The sequence below is a fragment of the Pseudonaja textilis genome, chromosome 1 (genome assembly GCF_049901715.1).
Source record: "Pseudonaja textilis isolate UNSWEBS1 chromosome 1, rPseTex1.2, whole genome shotgun sequence".
Taxonomy (NCBI): domain Eukaryota; kingdom Metazoa; phylum Chordata; class Lepidosauria; order Squamata; family Elapidae; genus Pseudonaja; species Pseudonaja textilis.
In genome coordinates this window covers 238352625-238374531 of record NC_141990.1, presented here as the reverse complement: position 1 = coordinate 238374531, position 21907 = coordinate 238352625, and the positions used below count along the sequence as shown (strand labels likewise).

General features: G+C 40.3%; 1 protein-coding gene and 1 long non-coding RNA gene across 6 annotated transcripts in view; one reads left to right on the top strand and one right to left on the bottom strand.

The window, feature by feature from the left end:
- Nucleotides 1-20982, bottom strand: part of SOX6 (SRY-box transcription factor 6) — a 465066-nt gene extending 444084 nt beyond the window's left edge. The window contains exon 1 of one of the 5 annotated variants that reach the window (XM_087921050.1): nt 20662-20982. The gene's annotated coding sequence lies outside the window, so the exon portion shown is untranslated. Of the gene's footprint in view, nt 1-19207; nt 19514-20202; nt 20392-20661 lie in introns of those variants that run through there. The other 4 variants (XM_087921045.1, XM_087921043.1, XM_087921047.1 and 1 more) reach the window with 4 other exon arrangements.
- LOC148128116 (uncharacterized) lies at nt 18651-20269 on the top strand. The gene is made up of 3 exons (XR_015740895.1): nt 18651-18725; nt 19342-19444; nt 20175-20269. It is a non-coding gene; the product is annotated as an uncharacterized LOC148128116 (long non-coding RNA).
- Nucleotides 20983-21907: the final 925 nt, after the last annotated feature.

The following is a 21907-nucleotide window of genomic DNA, read 5'->3' as shown; positions in this document are numbered from 1 at the left end:
TTTCAACACTTCTCTATGTTGTGCTCTGTGGGTATGTGGACATCAGCAAGGCCTGGACTACTTTACTTATAAAGTAGTCTACATGATTCACAATCTCATATTAATCACAGTATTCTACTATCGCTGGAATTCTCTTCCAGAGACTTGCATCATTAATCGTTGTATGCAATCTTCTAGATTGTAACTGCTTTATATTATGGTATCAATTTTAGCTTTAAAAAGGATCTCTGTAAGTTACAAGAAAAATGTTCCGATTGTGTGAGATAATTTTATTTTTCATTGCCTATTTCTGAAAGCAGGGCATAGACGTGTGTGTATTAAAACATGCACAGTGGTGTGTACTTTTGAATAATGGTGTATACCTTTAACAAGGCAGCAGCAGATGAGGTTTCTTAATAGACAGAAATATAGGGGAAAATCCATGCTTCTCCGCTTTTTATCAGCAGTTGTGCTTCTGAGGAAACGCGGGGCAGATTAACTTTGAAATACAGAAGAAAAAAATTCCTCTCCGAGAAAGAGGCCTGCTAGATAAGAACAAACCTCCTTTCTCCTGCTATGAGTAATAGGGCTTTAAACAGGCTGAAAAGCATGTTCATGTGGGGTGATTCAGCTCTGAATCCATTCCTGATCCAATACTTCTGGAGTACTCAAAAGCAACAGCAGCCAAGGAGTTCTAGCTTTAAAAAAAAAAAACATTATTAGAAGAACAAAGTTTTTGTCCAGGTGGAGTCTCTACAAATGTGTCTCCATGGGAGGACGTGCTTTTCCCCAAGGCTAATTAAACTCCAGGGTTTTTTTGTTTTTTTACAAAAATGAGCAGCGATTTCCTTAAGAACTTCTTTTCACAGTGAATGATATCTCACGCTTGCCAAATAGAAACTTTGAGGCACAGATGAAAGATCTGAAATATTGGGACAAATTCAGTTTCTGCTACATGTTCTCCAAGCAACAGGGTAAGGCAGACGAATTTATAGCAGTGAGATCACTGGGGCTGGACCACAGAGCTTGAAAGGTCCTGTGCCAAACTGCAAAGTGAAAAGGCACTATGCTGATCACCCAGCAGTCACACCTAGTGAGGATATGCTTCCATTCTTCCTGAGATATGATTTTGTGGAGAAAAGGACAGCTCCTTGATATTAAAATCCTTGTAAGAATGATGCAAAGTATTATCCCTTTTTTTCCCCTCTCAGAAACCAATCTCATTCCAATGATCATAGCAAGAAGTATTCTAGCCAGGAAGAATTTATATTCAGATGATCTTGAGCCTCTATAACTTTCTTTTATTTCTAAGATGCTATTTGTATTATTTTATTTAAATGTGTATGCAACCCTTAGTTCACTCTTATAAAAGAAGTGCTCTGGTCTTATATTGATTTGCTCTAAAACGCTTCCTCTCATCTGGTGGGAGGCAGTTTTGAATTCTTGAAACTTCGCAATAAAAACAACACCAATACTATGAATTTAACTGATTGTTCCCTCCAGCGAAATAGAAGATGTTATACACAGAGACATACAAAAAGAGTGATAAAAGTTGTGAATACCTATCTTGGCCGATCTTGTCAGCCTAAAGTTGCCTGTACAAACTAAACCCAATTCTGGAAATCCTCTCCCATAAATGTGTGTAAACATTTATTGTGTGTAACACATTTATTTATTAAATTAGCATATAGATGTGCATTATATATACTTGACAATCCAAAAAGTACTATTATAGTAACTAAATTAATAACAAATTAAAATTAATTGCCTATAAAGTATTCTATTTATAAAATTCATTGATCTCTCTTGCATTATCTCTCTTGTATTAACCACTGTCTCTCTCTCACACACACAAATATACACATCCATACATAAATACAAATATACTCTCTCCTTTACTGGGAGGGAGGAAAGGAAGGAAGGAAGGAAGGAAGGAAGGAAGGAAGGAAGGAAGGAAGGAAGGAAGGAAGGAAGGAAGGGACTGAGGAGAAAGAAAGACCTGCCTGTAGTTACCATGTGTGAGTTGGGCAGCCATATAAATTTGTTTAATAAATAATAAATAAAGCAGGAAAAACTAAATGGGGATAAGAGAAGGAGCAGAGGTAGCTGACAAGGAAGGAAAGAAAGAGACGCCCCATTTAGACATTATATCCCCATTTAACATGTACACAGTAATCTGTATTGGTACTAAAGTACACTTCATATATTTCACTTATGCAGAGAACTATAAAAATGTATTCTATACAATGTATTCCGTTGTTATTGTTTTTTACCAAAATGTTCCCTGTGGAACTTTTACTATTTAGTATCTTTTAGTATTTTACTATCCTTAGGAACCCCTTACTAGATAGTCCGTACTTCTATTGGTGGCACATTTGAATGTCTATGGTGGTATATATCAAGTCATGCTGCTAGAGTACCAGGCGAACCGGTAGTAAAAAAATAGTTTAAAAAAGCTACTGGTTCAGCTGAAGCGGTATTTCTTTTTTTTTTCCTCCCAACGATCAGCTGTTCCAACAATCAGCTGTGCCGGGATCCCCCTTGCTGTTTTACTGCTTCACTCAGGAGGCTTGCGAGACCCAGCATGCAAAATAAATAGAGTGCAGGGGAGATATTTTTTCTCCTGTGCCTCAGGGAAGCAAAAACGGCCTCCCAGAAGGCTTCCCTGAGGCCCAGGAGGCACAAAAAAAAAAGGAGTGTGGAGGTGCTGCAAAAAAAAAAAAAAAAAGCCACGCTCACCCAGTCACATGGCCATGCCCACCTAGCCACACCCACCTAGCCACACCCACAGAACCCATATTTGCATCCCACTCCTGCACCAGTTGCATCTTTTCCTGGGTCAGAGTCACGGTGCACAGTCACTCAAGCCCTGGTCATCTCACACTTGAATTATTGCAAAATTCTCTACATGGGGCTACCCTTGAACAGTATCCAGAAGCTAGAGCTGACACAGAATGAGCTCCAAGGGTGGCCCATACGTTACACCGCTAGTTCCAAAAGCACTAATTGCCAGTTTGATTCCGGGTCCAATTCAAGGTGTTGATTATCATCTTCAAAGGCCTTCATGGTATGGATCCTGGTTATCTGAAGAACCATTTCATCCTGATGGGATTAGCTTGCCCCACCTATGCTAGCATGCTGCAGTCAAAGAATTCTGGCCAGTGGGATCCAGGAGAAAAACTCTTCCTGCCACAGGAAAATTGTGCCCCCCAAAGTGAGATCCACTCTTTTGGCCTTATAAAAGGGTCTGAAGACTTGGCGCTGCCAACTGGCCTTGGGCTCCAATAGGAATGTGTCATTCTGGACGTGATTAATGGATTAAGATAAAACCCCCATCTCCTCTTCATGTGCTTCTTGCTCACTTCCCCTCCATCTTTGTCAATTTTAATTCATATTTAATGTTAGTTTTAATGTTTTACTGTTTCATATTGGCATTTTAATTGATTGATTGCAAACTGCCTAGAATCGCCTTTAATAAATAAATAAAAATGTTTTAAACGAATTGCTCAATAGCATTGTAGAAACCATTCCAAAGAGAGGCCAGAGCTGCAGAACACTTGCAATCACTGGAAGGCACCGTTTGCCTGTTTCAAGGCAGTCCTCAAGTTTTTCTAGGCCCAGAAGACACTCCTGCAAAGGTCATTTGTGCCTGAGGCCTCTGTGCCTCAGATCCTGAGGGACACTTCACTTCATTTGCACAGGCCTCGCATATTTGTTTCAGTGTACATCGCATAACAATAAATTCAGCTCTAATGGTTCTTGTCACTTCAACCACCACCGATCAACAAAAACAAATGGAAATACTGTACAGGTTAAACAATTTTAAAAATGCACTTTTTTTTGAAAGAGGAGGAAAAGGGCAGGTACAGGATGGAGGGAGAATGCCTGGCAGTCAAAAAGTTTATCTTTGAGAGAAACAAGGCCTCAGCAAAAAAGAGAAACTTCATTTCTTTGATCAAAAGGCAAGCATAGCCGCAAGATCTCTGTTTTTATCAATGAGAACAAATGCGGGATTGCTACCTCAGTTTCTCCCAGCATGGCAGAGAAATTGGAATTATTTATGCCTCACACAAATAGCCTGGAAGATACTATAAAAATAAAATGTACATTATCGCTAATTGTGAAGCGCATACCAACAATTAACTCACAATGTGCACAGAGAAGTACACTCTCAAAATAGCAGCAGAGTTATTGATAAGACCTTTACCTTCCCAGATTTTGACCCCTTGTCCACACTTCTTCCTATTCAAACTTGTTGTATGCTGCAATACCTGTGCAGACAGACCTCATTTTCTATCAACAAAGGCACAATAAGCCACATTCCTAGCATATTTCAACCACAGACTTAAGCAACAGCTATGCAGCCAGCAACATATCTTCTACAACATCTCTGTGTTCTGCCTTTAATACAGGATCTAAAAAGGTTTGTAGGGCAATTGTGTATATTTACTCCAGGTTCCACTATGTTTAGTAAGGGTTACTCCCAGGTAAGTGCAACACCTTATATACTTACAGAATAGTCATTAAAAATCAATCGCAAAGGACAAAATTAACATTACTACTAACATACACCAAAACTTTGCAGAACTAAATGCATGTTAAAAGCTTTATGGAATTGAGCAATGCAAATCATTCAAATACTGCAGCACAAAACATAAAAAGTATTTAGAAATAAGCTCCAGATTCTACAGAGTACTTATTTATGGCAAGAGATCTAACCTACTATACAGTTTGAAGGGTGCTTCAAATAAAGCAATGTTCCCATAAAATTGAGAACAGTAAGAACACAAACACAGAAGAAGCCAGATACAGCAGCTGTATCTGGCATTCTTCTTCCTCTATTTTGATAGTCCTGTTTTACAGTATTATATTGCTAATTTGTTTACTTTGTATACATTTTATCACTGGTTATCTTGATTCTTAAGAAATAAAGTTTTAAATAAATAGTAAAGAAACCCTACAAGTGTAACAGTTTGCCCATAATAAAAATGGCAACCAATTCCACAATTCCCATTTGATGGAAAATAAACTTTTATTCTTAATTTTTTCAAATATCTCAATATGCATGTTCCATGCAGAAGGCACTACTGCATATTCAGGAATATTTCTTCTGGACATAATTAAGGATAAAGGAAGCAGCAAATTAATTTTGAAATAAGCATCAAAATTTGAGTATTCGAACACCAGTTCTTTATAAGCAGTCAGCGGCACAACTGTCTGAAGGAGATGGGAACATCTGTTTACATAAGACAATATTTAAAACAGCTCACTGACTGACAATGAAAATACACTCAAATAAAACAAATATTGATTCACAGAGAAAATAGCAGTGGTCTTCATATATCAACTGGAATCAACTTAAGTCTTTCTGTGCTGGCATAGCTTAAACCCAAACTCTCACCAAATGCACAAAAGATGTATAAGCAATTGTGAGATAATCCCAAATTAGAATGTATTCTAATTATTTTGGGGAATAAAACCCTAAATGGATTTTTTTAAAAAAAACTCAGAAGCAAGGAGTGTTAAGCAAGTAAGGGGAGGGGAGGGAAACCTTGACACTAAGATAGGTTTGAGGGGCTAAACTGACAGCTAGGTGCAACAAAAGAACACTTGAATGCACAAAAGTTTAGCAAGAATTATCCCATCATCTGGATAAATCATGTTGAGATTGAAAAGCTATTTTAAGGTGTCTCTAGGAATAAAAAAAAATGTGCATGGAAATCTGGAGGAGAGAAAAATGAATATAATACCATTCAAAATATGTCCGGTCTCAATGGGGGGGCGGAAGGAAAAAAAACCAAAACAAGAAGGAATGCAAACTCTTAAGAAATGCATGAAAAACAGACGGTTGCAGCGAAGGAGGAACACTGGGCAAAAGATATGGCCAAGAATGTGAGCATAATGTGAGATTAGAGTATTTTGTTAACAGAGCCCCACTTGCAGTTACTACTAATCTTAGTCCAAAAAGAAAAAATAGCCTTTAAGAGGAGAAAGCTTAGAAATGAGTTACTATCTTGAAAGATGAATTCTCTAAAATATAGGTAGTCGACTTGCAACCGTTCATTTAACAACTGTTCAAAGTTATAGCACAACTGAAAAAAAGCTCACTCACAATAAGCGCTCACACTTATGCACCCACTGAAACACCCCTACGGTTGTGATTTGGATGTGTTTACAATGGTTGCAATGTCCCAGGGTCACAATTGCCCTTTGCAATCTTCCCAGCTGTCTTTTGACAATTAAGTTATTGGAGGAAACTGGAATCTCTTAAAATGACCACAGTAAAAAATATATATAACATTAGGTGTAACTCATTTAATGACATTGGTCAGCAATGGAAATTCTGGTGCCAATTGTGGTTGTAAGTTGAGGGCTTCCCTGTATGTCAGTTATAAACTGAAGCATTTTCAGATTTGTTCCATATTTTCACACACAAGCTGCTCAGAAAAGTATTCATAAACACAGTGCAAAGGTTCAGCGCAGTCCTGGCAAAGCCAATATATGCCCTCCCTGAACAAATGTATGGCAGCCAGTTTAGTCTAAGGGTTAAGGCCTCAGACTAGAAAGCAGGAGGCTCCAAGTTCAATTCCTACCTTAGCTATGGAAGCTAGCTGGGTGACTTTGGACCAATCACTCTGTCTCAGCCCAATCCACTTCACAAGGTTGTTGTGGGGAAAATAGGAGAAGGTACGTATGTTTGATATGTTCACTGCCTTGAGTTATTTGTAAAAATAATAAAGGCAGGATACAAACTAAGTAATCCAAGGGAAATATTGTAATACTTGACAAAAATGTGTAACAGCTTGACTGAATATGCTAATCCCGTCCACACAAATCTTCTAAACAAATCATTACTTTATGTGCTGTTTTCTGTTGTAGAGACAAAAACATATGTGAAATATATGAGCCATTTTATTTAATGAACTAGAATTGACTAGACTGTAGGATTTAAATTACAAGATATCTAAAAAATATCAGACTTGACAAAATAGCTTTCTTTTCACTAGAATTTTTTTTCAATTTTACCCAGGGCAATTGTGTATAACTATGTGACCATATTTTCTAACCTGACTAATTTTCAGGACTAATCTGAAAAGGGAGCTGCTGCTGTTGTTATTATTATTATTATTATTATTATTATTATTATTATTATTATTATTATTATTATTATTATTCAGCTTTCCAAAGGAAAATTCATAAGAAAATCCAAGAAAACTTTACAAAAATGCATATTCTAATAATATCTAAAATCAGTATCCTGAGAACATGTGAACACCTTTTGAAATCTTCTGACAAGTAAAGTCAATGGGGAAGCTAGAGCATGTATAAATTTCCATATTTTTTGCATGAATGTAAAAGACTATGCTAATGCTAAGTGATACCATTTGCATGCTAAATGTTAAATGATCAAAATAAGGGACAAAAATGAGTTTTTGAAAAGTAAGCAAGTAATTCTAAAAGGAATTATTTTCAAATAAAGGGCTGCTCTCCATAATAAAGATGTACGGTGGCCATATGGACAGCAGACACTGTGAGTATTGTTTGCTTTCTATAACATTTCATCAGCTCCTTCTTTCTTCTTCACTTCTCATGACTTAGAGCCCCTTTCTTTATTCTCATTCTGGTGTGATCTTGCAGTCTCATCTAATACCAAACTGTTTACTGCTCATTCCACTGTCCATAGACCTTTCTCACCATGTCTGCCATACCCTTATCTATGTGCTAAATTCCTCACTTAAGTATGTATTTGAGCCCTTGTTTTGTCAAATTCTTTCAAAAACACTATTGCAAGGATCACTATATTCTAAACGAAAGCTTATGAAAATTGCTTTCCAGACAGGCAAGCTTCCCTAGCTTAGGGAATTTATTTAGAAAGCTGTTAGAAACTCTAGGACATAATTGATTTTCTGTTCCTTTAATATATGTCCTCTGGGCCTTGAGGTCAGATTGAGGAATAACCCCAAGAGAAGAGTTGTAGAGGTTTTCAGTATTTTCTCCCCCATTTTACTGCTTGGTATGTTTAATGTGTAATGTTAGCTTTTATTGTTTTTTTTTTTAAGTGGTACCCAGAGTCACATAGCAGGGTGGCCATATAAATGCATAAATAGATCTGTTTTTTAATAGAAATACAGGTAATCCTCAACATACTACTATAATTGAGCCCAACAGTTTCATTGCTACCCAAGACAGATTTTAAGTGTTTTGCCCCATTCTACGATCTTTCTTGCTTCAGTTGATAAGTGAATCACTGCAGTTATTAAGTTAGTAACATGGTCGTTAAGTGAACCTGGCTTCCCCATTGACTTTGCTTATCAGGTGGTCACAAAAAGGGGGTCACATGACATGCAACTGTCATAGATATGAACCAGTTGCCAAGTGTGTGAATTTTGAATGTGTGCCCATATGAAAAGAAGTTATAAGTACTTTTTTCAGTGCCGTTGCAACTTTGGTCACTAAATGAATGGTTGTAAGTTGAGGACTACCTGTAATCAATCTAATTAGCCACATGCACAATACCTGGCTGTATATATGTTAAAAAACCATGAAGAAAACTTGGTATGTTAACATACCAAAAGAGGAGTTGGTCAATTAAAACATATTATCTGCAAGCCATTTTTCCATATAACACGATAACAGTATTAAATCAATAAGCATATTTTCAAATGTCTTAAGAGATAAGAAGTATTATTGACTATGAACATTTTTATTGATACACTTTGGTATACTGACAGATTATTTTTATATTTTATATATTGTAGACAGTATTTTGTATACTAGAAATAAACACCCAAAGTCATTGAGAGTGGCATATTACTGTTACTAAAATTTATTAGGAAAGCAAAATAAGTAGGCATAAATCTGATATACAAAGAGAATACTGTGGATAGCAACTGAATTAATTTAAGATAAAGACTAGACAATAAATTAACAATATTAAAAGGTAATAAATTAAAAACCCAAAATGTATTTTTCCATAATTGTATCTACCGATCACAGAGATCACAAAAAAAGCACGCAGGTTTTGGAGTTTTCCAAAATTCTTCAACAGGCAAGAAGGATCTACCAAAAATTGCACAGTCAAAAGCATAAAAACTACATATAAGGTTTGCTTACTATTTTGTCTGACGAAACATTTCTACTTCAGAATAGGCATATTAAAGATATTATCCTCGGAAGGGAAATTAAGGTGATTACAGTATCTTTAGAAAAGAGTTCATTACAGCAGCTGCTTAAACGTTGCAAGTGATTATGAACAAGAAAAACCTTGGGGATACTTCTATTTGATTCTCCACATAAAGACAAAGGGGGGTTATGTTTTTTTTAATGTCTGTGATGCAAGAATGAAGGAGAATAGCACAGCAAAAACTTGAATATATGTGTAATATGTAGGGAACAATCTCTGTTGGCCTGTTGCTGAATACAACGGAAGATTGAGTTTAGGCATATTTGAAAAAACGTATTAGCCTCCAGCTTTTCTGTTTCTTTTCCTTCTCTTTGAACATGCCCATCCCTTATCTTTCACAATGTCTCTCTTTTTTTTAACCTTCAGATGCATCCTGTCCAGCCTGAAGCAAAATGTTGTTGTTTTTTTCTTTTACTAACTGTTCTTGTTTAACCTCTAACACAACAGTTAGCAATAATTTGTGTACCACTGATCAAATCAATATGTTTTATCACTGCACATTATTTAAAGAAGCAATGCTGTACATACTTCCTTGAAAGGAAACCACACTAGCTTGGCTTTAAATAAACATAAGACCATAATACATTAGAAATAAAAAACATGCATGAGATAGCGTTGAAGAAAATAAAAAAGAATTGAGTTTAGAGCAAAGTGTATGTTTGCACAGACAAGAAACACATCATACATTTTTATTTTCTATTTATATCCAACCTTTCCTCCAAGAATTTATATGGAATCTCTTTTTATCCCTACAGTAAGAATTTTATGAGACATTTTGGACTGAGAAAGACATTTCATGGATTTAAACATAGCGTTCTTCAATCCTAAAACATAACACACTTAAAAATGAGTAGTGGGAATAAAAATTAAATTTTCCCATTTTTGTTCCCACACAATTCACTTATAATGTTCACTTGCAATGGATTTTGCTTTTCATCTTATGCAAATTTTCTCAAATGTCCCAATGTTCATTAGATCTTACTTCCAGGTAGGTGTATATAAGATTACACACCCTAATCTTTTTATTGGTCTCCACATGATCACCTTTGCTATATTACTATTTCCTTTAAAAAAGATAATCAGCCAAGGAAAAGATTATTTATTAATCAATCCTAAATCATAGAAAGCATTAGTAAAGGCAAATTATATTGAGCAGACCTTATATATCTCCCAAAATGTACGGCACCAATCCACAGAGTCCTGTTATATACAAATGTTCCAGGTTTTGCAGTATAATTAGGGATTACACTCATGATTTAATGCTTTAAGGGCTGCAACTATGGAAGATTTTCACTTTGATATTATAAATATGCCCTCCTCACTTTCTCCTTTCTACTTCTTTTATGGGAATGGTAGTAGTAGCAACAGTTATTCGACCAATAACAATAGTGTTTGCTAGAACTATTTAAGAAAATGTATTTTGCTCCTTTGGCGTGCTTGCAAGAAAGCTAAAACTGCATGTCTTTGGTTATGTAAATTCCAAAATGAAAATACAAATCATTTTGGTTAAGTAGAAAAATGCAATGAAAACTAAACTAGGAACATCACCGATATCGCAATACAATTACAGAAAGCAAATACAAAAAAATATTTATTGGGGGGGGGAATGTGGTGGCTTTTAAAGTCTTGACATTGATTTAAGCAAACAGCATATTTAAAGCAGATATGCTGAACTACTTTGTAATAAAATAAATAAATAAAAGTACTTAGCATTAGCATATACATTTTAAAGCAGCAACTGTAATTTGTTTCTAAACAGCAGCAGCCTTTATTGTGCATGTGTGTAAAAAAAATATTCAAAATGTTTCAAATTTGAAATGTTTTGAGGTTGGAACATTTTTAACAATGTAAGAATGCCTGTGTCAAGCAGAAAACAGTTCAGACTCAAAACATCTTTGCACATCTTTGTAATGCAGTTACTAAGTAAAACACCATGATACAAACTGATATGCTATACACATATTTGTGTGCCAAAGAGAGGTGTTCAATGCAAAGAGGTCCAGTGTTTCTTCTGAAGCAATATAGTCTGTTAAACTACTGCATAAAACATAATCAACAAGCTTCATTTTGCCCCACCCCATCTCCAGGGCACATATTCCATATCTTATTTTTGTGTGATTAAACTACATGAATGTTATCCAGAGAGTATACTTGGCATCTTTATAGCTAGTGCTATCTCCATTATGCTAAAGATAATGGCAAAGTCTCAAAGGCACATGCAAGACATATGTGCATACGTTTTTATATGACAACCTTACAATTTCTTCCAAAGCCCTGGATGCTAGGGCAAAAAGAAAAAGAAAACTCAGCCTTGGCTTATAAATTTTGTCTATTATTATTAGTTAAATAAAAGAAAGTATTCCCCCTCCCCAGATATTCAGATGACTTCCCTCCGATTCATTATATGGTAACCTATAGATAGGCCATCCCAAAGTTTTGATCAATAAAATGACTCAATCTTGACAAACTCCTGTCCCAAAGACGAAATTTGGTCAGCATACCTTCTGAATTAAAGGTGCGCTTCACAGCATGTGTATTTCTCTGGACCTTCTGAAGAAAGAAAAGATCATTGAGTCATGTCTAAACATTGTCTCAAAGCTTCTAGCTGCTCTTAAAATTGGCCCAATTTTCTCTTTTCTTTTCCTTGCGTAAGGACCCAGCAAGTTTGTCATTTAAGCTCAGAATTAAGAACATAGTTTGCTTGCTCTTAACTACCACACTTCACAATTCTTTCTTACAACATTATCTCTGTTCCATTCTGGTACCTAAGTTCACATTTTCAAGCCCATCCACCATGAGTAGCAGCTGCAAGAAAGCATAGAGAGGTATGCTGGTAAGATATATTAAGCTGCCGAGATGCAAAAGGTGGTTAATCAGCTCTGTCCTATTCACCCATACAAATCATTCCAGGATCCAGATTTTGGTGTAAATCTGAAAAAAAAAATGTGGTTGGGTTTTTTTTTTTTTCTGCCAAGCCATAACAGAGTCAGAACGATTGAGCTGAAACTCAGCATCATTCAGGTTCAAATTGAAATATATATTTGGTGCCTACCTCTAATACAAATTAATGAACCAAATATGTTATGTGCAAGATTACAACTATATTTCCAGAGATTCTGGTTCTGTTCTGCACTAGATTCTAACAATACTCTACGTAAGTGAAAGCAGAGTCCAAACCACTACATTTTAATTACTATGCAGCCTCAGATATATTGCCTTTGATATGGAAATATTCTTGTTCTCTCATCTTCACATACAGTCTCACGCACAGAAATCTTTATCTGATTCATAAAAAATAAACTAGAATCCAATCTCTACACCTGACCTCGGTGCTTAGAAGTTTTTTTTTTACTAAGCACAGTGTCACTATAAAAAGAATGGCTAATAGTGGGGTAAAGTTGGATATTCTAAACAATGATAGGAAAGGCCTATGGTTAAAAAACCTGTCCGTATAACATTTCTGAGATTGTACAATCTTCTCTCATTGCAGACAGAACTGGCTATTTGCTTCCCCTGTACATAACTGAGAAACTGCAACATCCCAACGCTATTCCTTCTCCCAATTTAGTCAAAGAAGCTTTAAAAATAAAGGTTATACTCCTACAGTATAAATAGGTCCTTAATTGTTCTCATGCAGTTTTACTTGAAGCTTCTCTCTATATCAATTTACACTTTTTAAAAACATGACATTACCAGAAGTCAGCCAGCAAAACTCTCAGATTTCCTAGTAGCACACAAGCAGGACCACCTACCCTGTAGGTAGAACTGTTCGGGTACATTGAAAACATGGCTGCACATGATTTCTATTTTGTAACTATATTAACATGAAAATTTGGGATTTCAACAAGTCTAATCTGTTCACCACAACATGAAACTATACGTAATTACAACTTCTGGAATGCCAGTACAGTAACTAGAACATGCTGTTTTTATAAACCTATAAATAACCTTCAAGGATAACAATCCCACCACTGCTGCTTGCTTGCTAATCTCTTCATCAAATTCTATCGAATATTCAGTAAACATCCAATGCATAAATGTAATCTTGCTTACAATAGTCTTTTTATATATACAAATAAGATTCATTAGATACTGAAACACCTGTGACTTGCAAGTTTCTAGATTAATTGTACTTCCTAATTTATTGTACCTACCTCTGCTTCTAATGGAAAAATTTGCTTCATTTCACAACAAAAGTTCATCTACTTTGTATTATGAGTCACTGGTAACTAGTATCTCTTATAAGCTTGATGTTTTCTGATTAGATAAATGCCAATAAATTGTGTGTTAAGCTTTAAACATCCTTTCTTTATGAATTCATATAGAACTAAAACCTACTGAGTTGCCAAACAAACAAGGAAAGAAATCAATCAGTATGTATCAATCCCTATTTCCTGAACATAAAAACAGATTGTCCAAGTTCCTGTTCTATTAACTGAAAGAGAATTATTTAAAATTTCACTGTGTAATTGAATCAATATATGACAGTTATATGTAATAGATTTTTTTAATATCAAATAGCCCATAACTTTCCCAAAAATGCAAACTGGAATTTGCTATAATATTTCATGTAGGCATCAAAAACAGTGGCTAACTTTAAAATAATTAGATATAATTATTAGATATTTTACAATTACTAAAATAAATATTTGAAGAACTGAAACATCCAGTCTTAACACATGGAGTTTCTTAATTGGTAGACATGTTCTGGTAGCTAGCATACTTATGTCTTCTAGTCCACATAATTTACAATTCAGTATTACAAAATATGTGTTGTAGTAGGATCTGCAAACCTATTACGCCCATCGAGGATTAAGCCCATTTAATGCAACTAGGACTGAACATACATTCATAGGATTGTACTGTAAATCTTCCAAAGTCAGTGTGGCTTACATCTATGAAAATACAGATAGGATTGCACAGTTGTTGGACATTGTAGGCTGTACCAAATAATTACTACCCAAATATATATGTTTACTTAACAAAATGTCTATTCCAGTCTGAAAATTCAGAGAGCAGCCCTTTAAAAAGAGGAATTGTTTTGCACCAGTTAATAAGAATACAATGAGAAACACTTATATATTTTGTGGTGTGTGTGTGTACATATGTGAGTGTGTGTGTGTGTGTGTGTGTGTGTGTGTTAAGTGCATGATATGTAAAGAACTTTTATCATATTCTTTGGTTGCAACCTGTTGCAATACTATAAAAAGGGGGGAAGAAAAACATTTTTAGGATCCAAATATTGTCTGAAAAAATGTCAGTTTACAAATCTTTTAAGGAACTGCTAATCTTCCAATAAAATACATTCAAATTATCACATTGTAGAAAACACCTCAGCATCCCAGTGCCATTCTGAAAATTCTTGTTTTTGTAACTGAATCCAACCCCAGCATACAATTTTACAATAACAATTGAATAAGAAAGCATTCTAAGAAATTAAAATTTTACTGTGGAGCAATGCTTTGCATATACATTTGCATGCATACAAGTGGATATATATATACACATGCACATATAAAGTACCAGCCAAGCACACTATATTCATGACAGAGCCACAATACGAATGGATAATATAGGCAGTAATAAAATATTTAAACAACGCATTGCTTCTCATTACAAAGACACATTACATATATAAGAAGCTTATCATCTTTCAGTTTTTGACCATATATGTCTAACAGCATTTCTGAAAAGGCTAATGGGTATTTCTTAATATAATAAAAGCACTTCTGAAACTGAATAAGGTTATGACTGAAAAAGCATTTCAGTGTTCGGTGTTCACCGAAAACAAAACATTGTTATAAAACATGGTCTTCATCTTTTTAATAGACTCCCCATCACAAGGATGAAAAAAAATAGCATTTATTTATGTATTTTTCTTTCCAGGAACAGCTTGGCCCATTAATCTCTCATTAAAAAAGACATGGTCAAAAAACCGGACTAGGATAGGAGGTATGCAAGTCTGAACCAAAAAAATATATGTTTTGCCTCAGGTGAATAGCTCAGCATGAAGTACTGCAATTATCTCTCTCTTTCTCTCCCTCTCTCTCTCTCTCTTTCTGTGTGTGTGTTTTAAAAATGCTTGCTCTTATTTTAAGGAGGAATAGATTGGACCATGCACAGATACACCCTGCAATCACTAAAATGGGTTGGAATCTACCTGAACCTTAAAAAACAAGACAGGCTTTGGAGGGGAAATTCTGACCAAGGTACATCACTCGACCCAAAAGCATCTCTCTGCTACAGGATCCCAATGGGCAAGGCTATCTGGATCACAAATACCATGTGGAAATACCCTTTCACACAGGCCAATCTGAAGATGTTGAAGTACATTTAAGTTCCACATTAAATTAGTGTGTCAAGATATGCAAGAGATGTTAGGGATGGAGTTCAGAAAACACGTGGAATTACTTTCCCGGGTAGCATTTATAGCTCGATATTCCAAATAAAGCACTCCAACCAGCTTACAAAAATGAAGCAAACCCACAACAGAAGAAGCAAAAAAGAATACTCTTTTAGAATATTATGGTCTGTAGAGCTGACACTTTCTCCAATTGTTTGGGGGTGGGGGAAATGAGATTATTGAACTGATGTCTGCAGTATGGATGACCCCAGTTATACCACTAACCACCACACGACACCTGCACATCGCTACGGTTCACCTACAAACTCAGCCGAAACGTGCCGGGATGCCATTTCCCTGCTGTGCAGACCAGTCTACTACCAGCCACCCCTTACGTCAGGGCGGTCGCGTTATAAGCTTCCTGGGACTACCGCCGCGTAAACCAGTTGTGGCAAGTATACAAAAGAACCGCGCAGGAGGCAACCACCCAACTGCGGCCAAGCCACTTTTTTTTTTTTTGGGGAGGCGACTCGGGGAGTGGAAGAATGAGCGCGGGAGGCGGATAACGCGCGGCCGGCCCCGCGGGAGCAGCAACTCTGTCAGCCTGCCGCCTCGTCGTTCGCGCTCAGCGGACGCTGGCGGGAAGGCGGCGCAAGGGCGCGCACTCTCTTCCCTCTCTGGATGGGTCCCGCTTGGGCAGGCGGTCTGTTCCGGCTGCCGCCAAACCTCCCGAGGGAAGGAAAACTTTGCAGGAAGTCCACTAAACCTCCTGGGTGGGGGTGGGGGTGGGGGGCTTCTCGACAATCACGCCCCCTCTCAACACACACACACACGCACTTTCTCAATGGGAGAAGGCAACTACAAGGGAGCCACAGGCTGCCTTCTTTCTTTCTTTCTTTCTTTCTTTCTTTCTTTTTCTCCCCCGCGCCTCCTTGCAAGTTGTAAATCGCCCGCTGAGTTTATATAGAATATAGCGGAACTTGAGCTAAGTAAAGCTCTCCTCCCCCCTTCCTCTGTCCCTTTTTTGTTTGTTTGTTGTTGTTCTCCCGCCTCGCGCGCAAGGCTCCCCCGCTATCCCTAAGCCTCCGCTCCTTCCTTCCTTCCCGAGGCGTTAGAAAGTCACCGATTGGAGGGAAAGGCCTGTGAATGCAAATGACCTTGGCCTCCTCGACATCTCCCCTCCCTCCCTCTCTCTCTCTCTCTCTCTCTCTCCCGAAGGGTGTCAAACCAGCTGCGCCCCAAGCAGAGGAGGCAGCGGGGGTCTTCCCTGCAGGGCTGCTATTGTGGCAGCAGAGAGATTGAGGCGGCCGGCGGGGGCTGCTGCTGTCTGCAAGCAGGCGCTAACCCGGCTTCAGGTTCACCCCCAGCCTTCTCTGGAGACCTGAGTTCAGATCTAAGCACGGGGGTAACTGTCAAATTCTCTGGATGTCATACGCACACACACACATCTAAAATTAAAATCTACGTGTATGTTTTTCTGCGAGATCCCTTATTTCACAGGGGGGAGGGGGAAACCTCTTGCCCAACTCGCATTTGGCGTATGAATTCCAGTTACATTGTATGGGTTGCCATCCTGCTGTTCTTTGGCTCAGCGAGTTTGAGAAAGAAAGCGTGGGGAGTTCGATCCGAGTTCCTCCCCTTCTCCCATTCTAAATTTGATTCCAAAGTCGAGGTAGTTGAATTGGCTAATTCTGAATGCAGGCTATTGAGAGAGGCCAGGCACAGCAGTATATACCCCTGTATAGCAGTGGGATACAATGTGCTGAATTGGCAGTCTAATTATAAATGTGGCATTTGGACCTCTTTACAAGCCAGTGCCACCTTACCTTATGAGGGAACTTCAACTACAGCAACTGTTCAAAACAAAATGCCATTACGGGATCAGCTTCATCCAACAGTGGAACTAGCCAAGAGATTGTTTTACAAATAAGTCTTTCTCACTTAACACAAGAATGTATTATAAGAAACACAGTTAAGGAGAAGGAGGCAGAGTTTAAAAGAAAACGCCTCAGAAGTTCTCTGCCAGGTGTCAAGCTACTCTGAGCTGCCAACGAAATCCAAGTAACCTAATTATTTTCCTTGGTATCTGCACCTCCCTAAAAATACATTTGACGCGAGGGTGGGGGGGGAGGCAACTCAGATTTATTTTTAAGGAAGATTAAGATACAGATCCAAGGAGAGATGTACATTCAGAAGGCAAAGGCGTGCGCGCGCGCACACACACACAAAATCCTGCCTAATCCATACCTTTTGAGTGACAAAGGTTTGAGTTGTACATCCTATTCAGTGCAAAGGTTTCAGTACAAGGGCAGTCTAGTTCTAAAATGTATGTGTATTTGTGTCCACATACGTGTGTGTGGTTGCTACCCTCTCTCTCTCTCTCTCCTACTCGTTTATGATTTAGCAACAGATTAAATATTCTGTTTTATCCCGAGGTCCCATTCTTTTCAGGCAAAACCATAGTGAAAGCTCGAAGTATTTTTAAATGAATCTCTTCTCCTCTCTCTCCCCCCCCCCGCCCCACAAATTAAAATTAGGTCCAAACTTGCCTACCCTACGTCAAGCGGGCTATTAAAAAGAAACCCACACGCAAAACGTTTTCCTAATCTGCATAACAACAGGCCGAAAGGAGCTTGTTTATCTCGGAAAGTTTCCGTGTCTGTGTTTTCGGGGAAACACCCTGGAGGCTACAAACTAATCTCCTACCCGCAGGCTCCCAAGCCCGGGCACGATCTCCCTGACACCCAGACACAACAACGCTCCGTTGCCTTTTCGACATTTGCCCCTCTCCTCTCGCCGTCCTTAAAAAACAAAAGAAAAAGAAAAAAAAACCACCCAGGAAACCTGCCCCGAGCAAAAGCCAACCGGCGACGAATCCAATGGAGATCGTCGGTGCCTCCGCTTGAGCCCACGGGCCTGCTTGGCTCAGGCGCGGGTGTGCCTCCAACCAGCGAGTCTGGGTGGCGAGGCGGAGCGGAGGCCCCGGAACGGCAACCGGGGACGCCAAAGCGCTGGGGAGCTCCGTGCCATCGAAAGCGGCTTAAATTATTCACGGGCAAGTCGCGGGGGCGCCGTGTGTGTGTGTGTGTGTGTGTGTGTGTGTGCCGTGCCAGAGCTGCACACCGACCGCCTTCAATCCCACGCTCGCTCACAGACCAACGCGCACCCTTAATCCTGATTTATACCCCGCCTCGGAACAGCTTTGGTTTCCCTACCTCGGTAAAGAATTTGAAATTCACGGGCGCGCGTTCGTGGGGGCGGGGGGGGGCTTGTTCCCACTACAAAAGTGCCGGGGAGTGGGGGCCGCAACTCAAACTACTGCACACCACCGGTTTAAAGTCGGCAGACAAGTCCCCGAAGAACAGCATGCAAGTGTGGTGGGTTGAGAACCGGCAGACTTACACAAAACAACCAAACGCTCAACTAGATCTTCCTACCGGGACTTCTTGCAAACATTCAACTTAAACGGGATCTTCTCCAAGCACTTTTGAGGGGAAAGGGGGGGGTGGGAGGCGAGCGAGGAGACACCTTGCCGCACCCCTCCCCCTCCCCTTTCGGCAAGCCCGTTTAAAATTCCAGCTCCGCGGGCAGCCTCCGGGCGACCCAGGTTGCACGGAAAGGTAACACAAAACGAACAACCACGAAGCCCCAGAAAGAAGAAGAGAAAGAGTGAAGAAAAATAAGACTTCCTGGGAACTTACTTTACGGTTACTTTAGGCGCTATCCTTTTCTTCCAGCTGGCAAGGAAAGCCGTTTTGTCCAGGTTGCCTACTTACGGATCAGTCCGTAAGGCTACGGGGTTTATTTTAATTTATGGCTTATGCATTCTTTTAAGGTCGATTTGCATGACCTCCGGCAAGAGCTAAGACACAGCGAGAACTCCCCCGCTGAATGGAGGGCGAGCCCACAACGCCGCCAAGAGCTCCCCTTCTCATGGTGTAAGCAGAGCCCGGTGTGTTTTTGAGCTCTTTTTTTTTTTTCTTCCTCCCCCTCCCTGTAGAACACAAATTAGGGTGTGATATCAATTTTAAAGTTTTCGGTATAACTTTATCCTAGCCTCTGCCTGCCGAGAGATAAGGCGCCACGGACGCGGCAACTCCTCGATAGACTGCCCCTCTGTGGCCAAAGGCAGTATTGCCTCGATCCCTCCCTCCCTCCCTTTCTAAAAGATCTCTCGGCTGATCTAGATCGATAGAGAGATAGATTAAAGCACGCTAGCGCCGAACTTCTGGAGAAGTTTACCCACCTCAAAAAGTTAGCAGACGGGATTCAAGGCGCTAACACACCTCCTCATTCCCCCGCTCCTACTAGGAGTTTTGCGGGCGAAGGCAAGGCGCCTCTCGGAGGAATGACAGCCGCTTTTGTGTCCCCCAAAGTTGACGTTTGAGGTTTTGTTTTTCTGCTCCCGTTCCCCTCGCCTTGCCTAGGCTAGGACCTCTGTCTTGCGCACAACCTCTCTCGAGCGCCATGTGTTCGCAAGGCGGGCAGCGGGGTGCTCTTAAAATACAACATGGATCTGTCACTACGTTTTAAAATAGACGCCACTTGGAGGGCGGAAGGGAAAGGAAGCGGGGAGGGGTGGCGGGTGGGGGAGACAGAGGCAGGGAGGAGAGAGAAAGAGAGAGGAGAAACGAAGCGGCATTGTTGTGATTTCTCCTCTTTACGCAGACTTTGGGATCTTTTTCGGAAAACTCACCCCAGATTAGCAGCGCAACGACTTTCTCCGTCAGTCTGCTGTTTCCCTTCCCATCCCCAGCGCCGCCGCCACGGCAACCCCCACTCCCCAGACAGCCTAGCAGTAAGGAACCGTGCCGGGAAATCATTCAGAAATCTCTGAACTTCACAAGCTACCTCCGGACGCGGCGGCCGTTGTCGCGGCGGCTGCTTTGGTCAATTGCAACTAACCAGCCCTTCAAGACAGCACCAGGAGTGCCGTATTCTCTCGCATATGTCGGCACCAAGGAAAGGTGGAAGACCCTCTTACAGCAGGATCGAGAGATCTACACCAAAGCCAAGCTGTCGTCGTCCCCCCCCCACACACACACACAGAGAGAGAGAGAGAGAGAGAGAGAGAAACACACGCACTCGCAACTTCAGCCAACAAACAGGACGTAAAGATGCAATAAGCGCTGCCTGGGTTTTCCTGCCAAGTTACCTTCTTCGAGATCCAGTGTGTCGATTTAAAGAAGGGGGGCGGGGGAGCCTTGGAGTCTTCCTTTAAAAAAAAAAATTCTGCAGAGATGGGAGGTAAGGAAACAGGAGAAGCGCGACTGACTCTAGGACAGCGTGAATAAACTGCAAAATAATATGCTATACTAGCGAAAGAAGCAAGCGCAACGGGCCGCGGCTGACGATTCTCCGGCCCATGGTTATGCTGCAAAAATCAGATCTTCGGTATAAGTTTGCTGACGGGTTGCCTGGAGATTTAATTACAATCGAAGAGTCATTATTATTTGTTGTTGGGCTTGGTTCTCTCTCTTCCCCCTCCCCCCACCTTTGGCCGCCTCCCGCCCCTGCGCGCCGTCCCTCCCTCCCTCCCTCCCCCTCTCCTGCGCGCACACACACACACACACACAAGGCACCCAAGTGAAGGCGCCGCTTTACTCCTGTCAATCTTGCAAATCAATACGAGCGGCCATGTCGTAAGTATTCAAAGCATTTCCCTTCGCGCAACATCAGAGAGTGGCCGGGGCATCGATCGGAGAACGGCGAAAGGAGGCAGGGCGGCTGCTGCCGTCGCGCGCCCGCCCCCAATGGCAAAGGCAGCAGCAGCAGCAGCAGCAGCAGCAGCAGCACGCGCTGAGGAGCGGGGGTGGGGGGGAGAGGGAGAGGGAGATTGAAGGGCCGGAGAGAAAGTGAGCGCCAAAGAGAAAGTGAAATTTCATTCTCTCTTTCCCTCTCTCTCTCAGCCCCCCCTCCCTCTTCCTCCAACGCACGCGCGCACGCCTTCCCAACCACAAACCGCCTCACCTCTCCCTTCGCCCCCTCTCGCTGCTGCTCGCTTGCCGCCGTCTCTCTCGGAGGGCTATTAAGTTCACACTTCCCTGAGAGTAAAGTCCAACCCGAGGGAATTTTAACCTACAAGCGAATTGCGAGGCAACGGGGCTTCAAAAAAAAAAAAAAAGGCATCGTTCCGATGGGGCCGGCATAAAGTAGCCTCTAAGGTTTACTGCCCAGAAAATGCGTTTTGTGAGGCTCGTCCGTAAATAAGCCTGGTTCCGATATGAGACAACAGTCAATGGACACCCGGGTTTGCTCAGAAGTAACCTTTTACTTCGGACAGCAAGAGGGCAAACTCCAGTGAGGTTATTCCCAGTTACAAGTAAGACCGTTGAAAAATAATTTAGAAATAACACAATTCTATGGAAATAATTCCTGGGTACAACTCTAAATGAAACGCT